Consider the following 9,469-nt stretch of genomic DNA (forward strand, 5'->3'; position numbering starts at 1 on the left):
GTGTTGGCTTTTCAGGGACAGAGCAGTAATGGTTATCAGCCCAACTTGCATGTCTGGTCTTCAACAGAGCTGAGACTCATTTCCTGAAGTCAGAGGCCAAATGGAAAGGCATTTCTGCTTCGAGGGTCTCTTTTGTATCGGTGTCCACAGGGACAGCAGAGGCAGGTACTCACGTCTGTCCTGTATAGACACCCAGGGAGCAACAAGTCTTGACACATAAGCGTTTTGGAACTGAACATTAAATTTAAAATGACTGTGGATGTGGCAAGAGCAAGAATCCAAAAATGAGTCACACGAGTCATTACTGGAATGGAAAAATGTCCTCCACAAGGAGGGAGAGAGATAAGGAGGACTCTCTTAGCCACCTCCAGGACAGAGCTGTAGGAACTGTGTCAAAATTGCAGCCAGCATGGATGCAGGTGCAGTGGGGGAGGGGTGATTGCAGAGAGCTCCAGGCCAAGCATCTGTCCCTAGAGAAGCGCTGTGAGGCCCTTGAACAGAGCTCATTTTGCCTTATTTTGTTCCAGTCTTCCAGAGAAATCTGTTTTCCAACCGAAGGCTGCTAAATCAGGGCTGGCTGTGGATGGAGCCACTCAAGCAGCCGAAAACAGCAACAGATTAAAGACCAGGGGAAGAGGGGCAGGCAGTTAAAGGCATTCTGAAGGGGGAGGGAGGGGCAGCGAATGGAGTGACCTGAAGTCACAGGGATGCTGGATGGTGATGCCTGTCCTGTCTTCCCATCGTTTGGGTTATCCCGTCATCCAAAGCAATGCATTTGAAGACAAACAAGAAACAAAAATGCTAGGACGACCCAGGGTCTCTGAAGTCTGCAGCGAGTGCCAAGGCCTGACAGGAAGTCTTCTTCTCAAGCCCCTCCTTGCCCCCGAGTAATTAAACTCCTTTGCAAGTTTGTAGCAGAGGGCAGCGTGCTGCTCACTCTTTGGATGGTTCAATCTAATGTGAGGTGTTGTTGGCTTAAGTTCCTGTTCTCCCTGCAGCAGGGGGGGTGCTCAGAGCCTCCAGCCAGGCTCCCTGGTTCCCTCCAAGGCAATATCCATGCAACAGTCAAAATGGTAAAACTTCCCAGGGCTTTACTCTAACATCTGCCAACATCGGGAAAGTTGAGAGAACTTCACAGTGGATACTCATCTCCAATTTGATTTTATACGTTCTGTTTTGTGTTTTATGTTAGTTTGAGCCAACCATCCATCTCTTTCTTGAGGAATCTGTCCCCTGAGCATCTCAAAGCAGGAAATCAGTGTACTTCCAAGTAATTCAAACACATCCTTAGCCAGAGTCAAATATCTGTCATGATTTTCAAAAATAAAAATCCAGAACGATCCTTTAAAAACATAATGATGGTTGCCAGATGTTCACATTTAAATTCTTTGTATATATTTAAGTAACTGTTCATGGTTTGTGGGCTTAAATTGTTATAATTTCATGTATATTGCTGTTTAGTATGTCTATGTGAGGGTGTCAGATCTCTGGAACAGGAGTTTTAGACAGTTGTGAGCTGCCATGTGGATGCTGGGAATTGAACCCAGGTCCTCTGGAAGAGCAGCCACTTAACCACTGACCATGTCTCCAGGTCCTCACAGGCCCTATTTAATCTAGTACCCATTTATTTCTCTGTTCTAATCTGAGGTCCATTTTTTCCTATTTTGAATTAATTGTTGGTGTGTGTGTGTGTGTGTGTGTGTGTGTGTGTGTGATGGAGTGGGCATTTGTGCCATAGGCTATGTATCCAGTCAGAGGACAACTTTATTTTTTTTTTAATTTTTAATATTTTTATTACATATTTTCCTCAATTACATTTCCAATGCTATCCCAAAAGTCCCCCATAGCGCCCCCCACTTCCCTACCCACCCATTCCCACACTTTTGGCCCTGGCATTCCCCTATATTGGGGCATATAAAGTTTGCAAGTCCAATGGGCCTCTCTTTCCATTGATGGCCGACTAGGTCATCTTTCGATACATATGCAGCTAGAGACAAGAGCTCCGGGGTTCTGGTTAGTACATCATGTTGTTCCAACAATAGGGTTGCAGATCCCTTTAGCTCCTTGGGTACTTTCTCTAGCTTCTCCATTGGGAGCCCTGTGATACATCCAATAGCTGACTGTGAACATCCACTCCTGTGTTTGCTAGGCCCCGGCATCGTCTCACAAGAGACAGCTATATTTGGGTCCTTTCAGCAAAATCTTGCTAGTGTATGCAATGGTGTCAGCGTTTAGAAGCTGATTATGGGACGCATCCCTGGATACAGCAGTCTCTAAATGGTCCATCCTTTCATCACAGCTCCGAACTTTGTCTCTGTAACTCCTTCCCTGGGTGTTTTGTTCCCAATTCTAAGAAGGTGCACAGTGTCCACACTTTGGTCTTCATTCTTCTTGAGTTTCATGCGTTTAGCAAATTGTATCTTATATCTTGGGTTTCCTAAGTTTTGGGCTAATATCCACTTATCAGTGAATACATATTGTGTGAGTTCTTTTGTGATTGTGTTACTTCACTCAAGATGATGCCCTCCAGGTCTATCCATTTGGCTAGGAATTTCATAAATTCATTCTTTTTAATAGCTGAGTAGTACTCCATTGTGTAAATGTACCATAATTTCTGTATCCATTCCTCTGTTGAGGGACATCTGGGTTCTTTCCAGCTTCTGGCTATTATAAATAGGGCTGCTATGAACATAGTGGAGCATGTGTCCTTTTTACCGGTTGGGACATCTTCTGGATATATGCCCAGGAGAGGTATTGCTGGATCCTCCGGTAGTACTATGTCCAATTTTCTGAGGAACCGCCAGACTGATTTCCAGAGTGGTTGTACAAACTTGCAATCCCACCAACAATGGAGGAGTGTTCCTCTTTCTCCACATCCTCGCCAGCATCTGCTGTCACCTGAATTTTTGATCTTAGCCATTCTGACTGGTGTGAGGTGGAATCTCAGGGTTGTTTTGATTTGCATTTCCCTGATGATTAAGGATGTTGAACATTTTTTCAGGTGCTTCTCTGCCATTCGGTATTCCTCAGGTGAGAATTCCTGATGAATTCCTGAGAATTCCTCAGTTCTGAGCCCCATTTTTTAATGGGGTTATTTGACTTTCTGGAGTCCACCTTCTTGAGTTCTTTATATATATTGGATATTAGTCCCTTATCTGATTTAGGATAGGTGAAGATCCTTTCCCAATCTGTTGGTGGTATTTTTGTCTTATTGATGGTGTCTTTAGCCTTGCAGAAGCTTTGTAGTTTCATGAGGTAGAGGACAACTTTATAAAATCACTTCTCTCCTTTCACCTACCCTTGCTTTCACAGACGGAACTCAGCTCCTTCCTTTTGAGTGCACTGACTCTTGAGCATTTGACTCTTGAACATCTGTAACTGCCCTGCTCCCAAAACGTGGCTCCTTGGCAAGGTTTACTCTCTCACAGCCCACTCACCCTCAGCCTCAGTGTCTAGGGACTCCTACTCAGTGCTGGTTCCCAGAAGGGACTGCTTGCTCCTGCCCACGAGGGATGAAGCTCCTTGGTCTATGGGGTGTGGGGAGATGCTCTCTTGGGTCTGATGTGATAGCTTTGTTCCCACCGCTGCCTTTTGCCCCATGAGCATCTGTCAGTCTCCCTCAGCCTCCCTTCTGTACAGAGTTCAGGCAGACACATGCCTGAGCAAGAGTCTCATGTTATGTGCCTTTAGAAAGCAGCAACACTGGTCCAGACAGCTCCCCGGTTTACTATGACCTAGCCCACCTCTCTTCTATTCTCTCCCTTTCTTTCCCATCCTCAGGCATCCTTCTCCCATCTTTTAAAGCATTTCTTGTCTCCTCCCATTCTCTTATCCTTTTCCTTATATAATTCAAACCATGAGAGAACTTATTTTGAAAGGACAACATAAACCCTATTTTTCTCCATTTAAGGATCAGATCTGATTTTAAAAAGAAGGCCACAGGCACCAGCTCCATGAACAGAACATAAGTCCCAGAAACATAGTCATAAGACACCAGCTCTAGGAACAGACCATAAAATCCAGAACAAGATATAAAACCCCCTTCCAAAGAACAGCCCAGGAATAGCCACAAGAATGGGAAAATATCTTAGAATGGGCCATCTGCATTGGATAGCCCTATCTCAGCCAGTGGTTAAACATTTATGACATAGGAATGCAGGCTACCGACTCCAGACCACTTGTGACACCCTAGCACCCACCAATGAGATTTTGGATTTCCCAGTCCCTCTAGAGAGTTCCCTTGGTTCCCTATAAGAAGGCTTGCGTGCCTTTGTTTGGGGTCCCCATTTCATAAAATGGTTGACCCCCACATGCTGGTTGTTTCTGCAGAATAAATGCTCTCTGTCTTGGCGTTCTATCCGAGTCTCAGTCTTCCTTTAGCGATTTTCAGACCCTGACATTTACTTAAAAACAAACATGTTTTGCAGTACCAAGGACTGAATTGGGAGCCTTGCACAAGCTCCCGCACTGAGCTGTGCCATAGCCTCTTTTCTTTGTCTTCCTCTTGCTTCCCTGATCTCTCTTCCTCCCTTTCCTTCTCTGCTCCCATTCTTGTCTCTCCCTCACCCCTCTAATTCATCACAACTGCTCTCTCTCACTCCCCCTTTCTCTCATCCCCCTCCTCCTCCCCTCCCATTTTCCTCTTGCAATTTTCCTCCCTCGCCCCCACAAGCTCATTCTCTGATGGTGGCTGAGATTTCTGGGTGTCAGTGCTGGGCCTCTCATCACCACTTGAAAAAGGCCCGCTTTTTAGGTCTAATCACAAAACGGAAATGAGTGTGAAGCCTACCAGGTACTGGAGAGCATCCAAGTACAGGGACGACAGATAGAAAACATCAAAGTTCTAATGGAAAGGCTGAAAATTAGACACACGAGCTGTCTCGTCCTTCCATTCGCAGCCACAGAGTATGACAGTAAGGTTTACATGGTGTTGCAGTATGCAGTCTGCCTCTGCATCCTGCCCTGGAACTACCCTTTGACCCCACACCTCTCACATGTCCCTGCATTCTTTTGCTCTCTTAGCCATGCTTCTAACGCCTTGTATGTGTTCTCCACGGCTCCTCTACCAGGGCCTCTCAGATTCTTCCTACCATTCCATGTGATCCACTCTTGTTGAATTTGCCAGCCACCTCCATGTGTTAGATCCAATGGGCAAAGCCTGTGAGTTCACTTGCCTCTCCATAGCTTTTGACTAAGGTAATGCCCCTGCCTCCATCTGATTCTCAGGTTCTCCATTCTTGTCTTCTGCCCACATCTCAGTGTTTTTGTTCCTTGAGTACCTATTTCTCCCATGAACCTGCTCTTGAGCCTTGTCCCAGCGCTGCTTTCTTTGTCTCTGGGCCTCTGACCTCCAGCATGGTTTCCTTGATTGTCTGTGTGTGGGTCCCTAAAGAGCACTCTCCATTCCTGGCCTGTAGTATCTCGTGTTCCTAGACCTCCAGTAACACTTCACTCTTCTCCCAGATTCTCCCACTTGCTGCTCTCTGTTCCCTCTCGGTTCTGCTTTCTCGTGCTGATTAATGGGACCCCTTCCTCATAGTCCCCTGGGCCAGAAGTCTATAGTTACTGTAGACTTCTCTCCGTCTCCTACCGCATGCAAGTGCTTTAACATAACATACAAGGCTCTTTGTGGTCCAGCCACTGGTTACTATGGAAACCTCCCCTCCCTTCTCATCTTCATCCTATGTGCTTATCACGATGCTCTCTGAATGAACCACCAGTCTCTGCCCTTGCACCTGCAGGTCTGTCTGTCCTGAAGACCTGACCCTGCTTCTTCACCAGCTGTTTGCCCTGCTGGGCTTCATTCTGGCGCCATTCTCTTTGGAGAGCCTGTCTTTGTCTATCCCTAGTGCAGACTTTCTCCATGGCCACCCTGATTGGGAACTTGGTTTTAACATTGCATTGGTTACTTGATAGTGTGTCTTCAGCATGTTACGATGCTATTCTTCACACTCTGAGTCCCTTGAAGGGGTGTACTTTGTCCTTCTGTTCCCAGCCTCTAGCATAGTTTGTGGTGCATAGACGGGGCTTTAAATGTTTCAACAAATGAGTTAATGCAAAGGGCTTAGTGTGACAGTCCACAGGGCTTCAGCCCAAGTCTGCGGCCAATGTTCTTTCCACATAGGTTAATTTTCAGCAGAGGTTCTGCTGTGTCAGCCTGGTATACTCAAAACTAAAGTGTCTTTGGACAATGCAGTAACCCATCAGTGGTGCTATTGAAACATTTTCCCAAGTTCCATCCTTGAGCCTTTCCCAAAGGACCTTCAAACTGTCCTAAACATGTAAAGTTAGACTGGGAGGATTCTGTATGGTTCCAACATATACAGCCCTATTTAGACTTGGCCTCCCAGAACCTAATTCTTAGTACCCCCATACCCTGTCTCTACTCACCCTCCCCAGGGACCTGAGCTATTCTTGGTTTTAGCTTTAGACCCAAAGCCACAGCCGTGTCCTGGTGTCTGAATAAAGGATCCTACACTCTAGCTAAGTGGGTTGCTTTTGATGCCTGCAGCCCCTTTTGCTTGCATTGCACTGGATTTTCACTTGTGTGATTTCCTTTCACATGGGAAATCCCACCCTTGTCCTGGATGTACCCACAACAATCTTTTCAGTTGATTACTCATTTCCAGGACTCAATTGGAGAGACCTGCATCTGAGTTAGATGTCCTTGAACTCCTGTGGCCCACAATGTTACCGTTATCATGAACCTACCTACCACACTGCTCTTGTATAGGCACAAGTGGACATGTTCCCCTCTGGGGCCCAGGCTCCTGGGAAGTAGTCAGCTTGCCTAGCAGCTTCACATGTAGGAACACAGTGGGTGTTTGTTAACTAAACAAAAGATTATTTTTGTACAAAAGATCCTATGATTCATTTTTGTTTTTTTTTTCTTTTTATTTATTTATTAACCAAGAAGCTATCAGTAAAAATTCTCAGAAAGTCAAATTTTTATATTTGGCAACAGTATTTGGTGTATGTGCACATGTGCATGTGTATATGTGTCGAGAACCGGGAGTCTTAATAGAGCCCATTAGAGATGGTTGTGAGCTACCATGTGGTTGCTGGGAATTGAACTCAGGACCTCTGGAAGATCAGTCAGTGCTCTTAACCCCTGAGCCATCTCTCCATGTCTTTATGTCTCTGCTATACATTGAAAATGACTGGGAAATTTCACAATGCATTTTGTAGTTTAAAGGAATAAAATGATAAAGAATAATCACTAAATTTGCATTCGTTTGTTTGTTTGTTGTGTATATGCACATGCACACATGCCACAGCCTGAGTGTGGAGGTCAGAGGACAGCTTGCAGGGAGTCAGTTCTTGCTTTCTATCATGCAGCATACAGGGATTGAACTCAGCTCATCAGGTTTGGTGGGAAGCAAAGATGAAGGATAGCCAGAGATGAACTCCCCCAGAGACTGTGGATAAATGACCCTGTAGTGTGATCATTAAGTAGTTTCCATTTCTAGAACAATGAGTCTTATGATCCTCAATCCTGCAGTGACCTCTTTCAAGACCCAAAACTCTTGAACAGCTTTTTGTTTTTATGAGATTTACAGTGCCATGAAATATGAATGGTAATGAATATTCAATGACTCCAGTTTACAGAGCTAGACTTTTCACTTGCTGAGTGCCCCTTATATTTGAGTTGAGAATTTTGTGTTTCTGCTCATGCCAGTGGGATGTCTGGTTACCAAGGATACTGGGCATAAGAGGATCCACTGAGTCATCTCACTGAACTGTTCTTGAAGACAAAGCATGGCACATATCCGTAGCTATGTGGGAAGTCTTTCACCTTCTAAATTCCCAGGCATGATGGTCTGTTTTTGAATCTGGAATTTGTCTAATGAAACCATCTCTACAAATGGGTAAATACGTCCTTCAGAAGGAATAGGCTGTGGTTATCCAAAGACCTTTGACTTATTCAAGTTAGGCACAAAGGGAAGATGACTGAGATATCCAAGTGTCTGTCCAGTTCTATGTTTTGTACCAAATCTTGGACATGTCTCATGTCCTTGCCCATCTGCTCTCTGGAGGTAAAGATAAGGTCATATGTCAATGGTGTGTGATGTGTATAACATAGTATTGATTGACTGATGGATGAATGGACATGTGAACAACCCCGCATACCTTGTTAACTATGTCATGCTAACTGAAAGTCTTTTGTGGTTATTTTTATTTGGATATTAAGTGTGGCTTAAGGAGAAGTGCACTCTGATGATTTATGATTCTATTTGTCTAGACTTTTGTTCCATTTTAAAATAAGACAGTATTGTAGATGTTACAGTGAGACATTTTGTGTGTTGTTAAATCATGGATGATGGACTGGCTATTTGGTTCAAATCTATCTGTAAAATTCATGCTCTCCAAATTTTGCATTAAATGAGGCAGAGAAAAGTGCATTGAATTCTTCTTTAAAACTTATGATAATTCTTTTTTTCTTTTTTCATTAGATATTTTCTTCATTTACATTTCAAATGCTATCCCCAAAGCTCCCTATACCCTCCTTTGGTTATCCAAAGACCTTTGACTTATTCAAGTTAGGCACAAAGGGAAGATGACTGAGATATCCAAGTGTCTGTCCAGTTCTATGTCTGCCCTGCTTTGCTCCCCAACCCACCCACTCCTGCTTCCTGGCCCTGACATTCCCCTGTACTGGGGCATATGATCTTCACAATACCAAGGGCCTCTTCTCCCATTGATGGCCGACTAGGCCATCCTCTGCTACATATGCAACCAGAGACACAGCTCTGAGGGGTACTGGTTAGTTCATATCATTGTTCCTCCTATAGCGTTGCAGACCCCTTTAGCTCCTTGGGTACTTTCTCTAGCTCCTCCATTGGGGGCCCTGTGTTCCACTAGTAGATGGCTATGAGCATCCATTTCTGTATTTGCCAGGCATTGGCATAGACTCACTTGAGAGCGCTTTATCAGTGTCCTGTCAGCAAAATCTTGCTGGCATATGCAATAGTGTCTGGGTTTGGTGGCTGATTATGGGATGGATCCCCAGGTGGGGTACTCTCTGGATGGTCCATCCTTTCATCTTAGCTCCAAACTTTGTCACTGTAACTCCTTCCATGGGCACTTTTTTCCCCATTCTAAGAAGGAAAGAAGTATCCACACTTTGGCCTTCCTTCTTCTTGAGTTTCATGTATTTTGCAAATTGGGGTACAGAGCTAAACAAAGAATTTTCAACTGAGGAATACTGAATGGCTGAGAAGCACCTGAAAAAATGTTCAACATCCTTAATCATCAGGGAAATGCAAATCAAAACAACCCTGAGATTCCACCTCACACCAGTCAGAATGGCTAAGATCAAAAATTTAGGTGACAGCAGATGCTTGTGAGGATGTGGAGACAGAGGAACACTCCTCCATTGTTGGTGGGATTGCAAGCTTGTACAGGCACTCTGGAAATCAGTCTGCCAGTTCCTCAGAAAATTGGACATAGTACTACCGGAGGATCCCAC

Source organism: Mus caroli, chromosome 9 (assembly GCF_900094665.2).
Source record: "Mus caroli chromosome 9, CAROLI_EIJ_v1.1, whole genome shotgun sequence".
In the NCBI taxonomy this organism is placed as follows: Eukaryota; Metazoa; Chordata; class Mammalia; order Rodentia; family Muridae; genus Mus; species Mus caroli.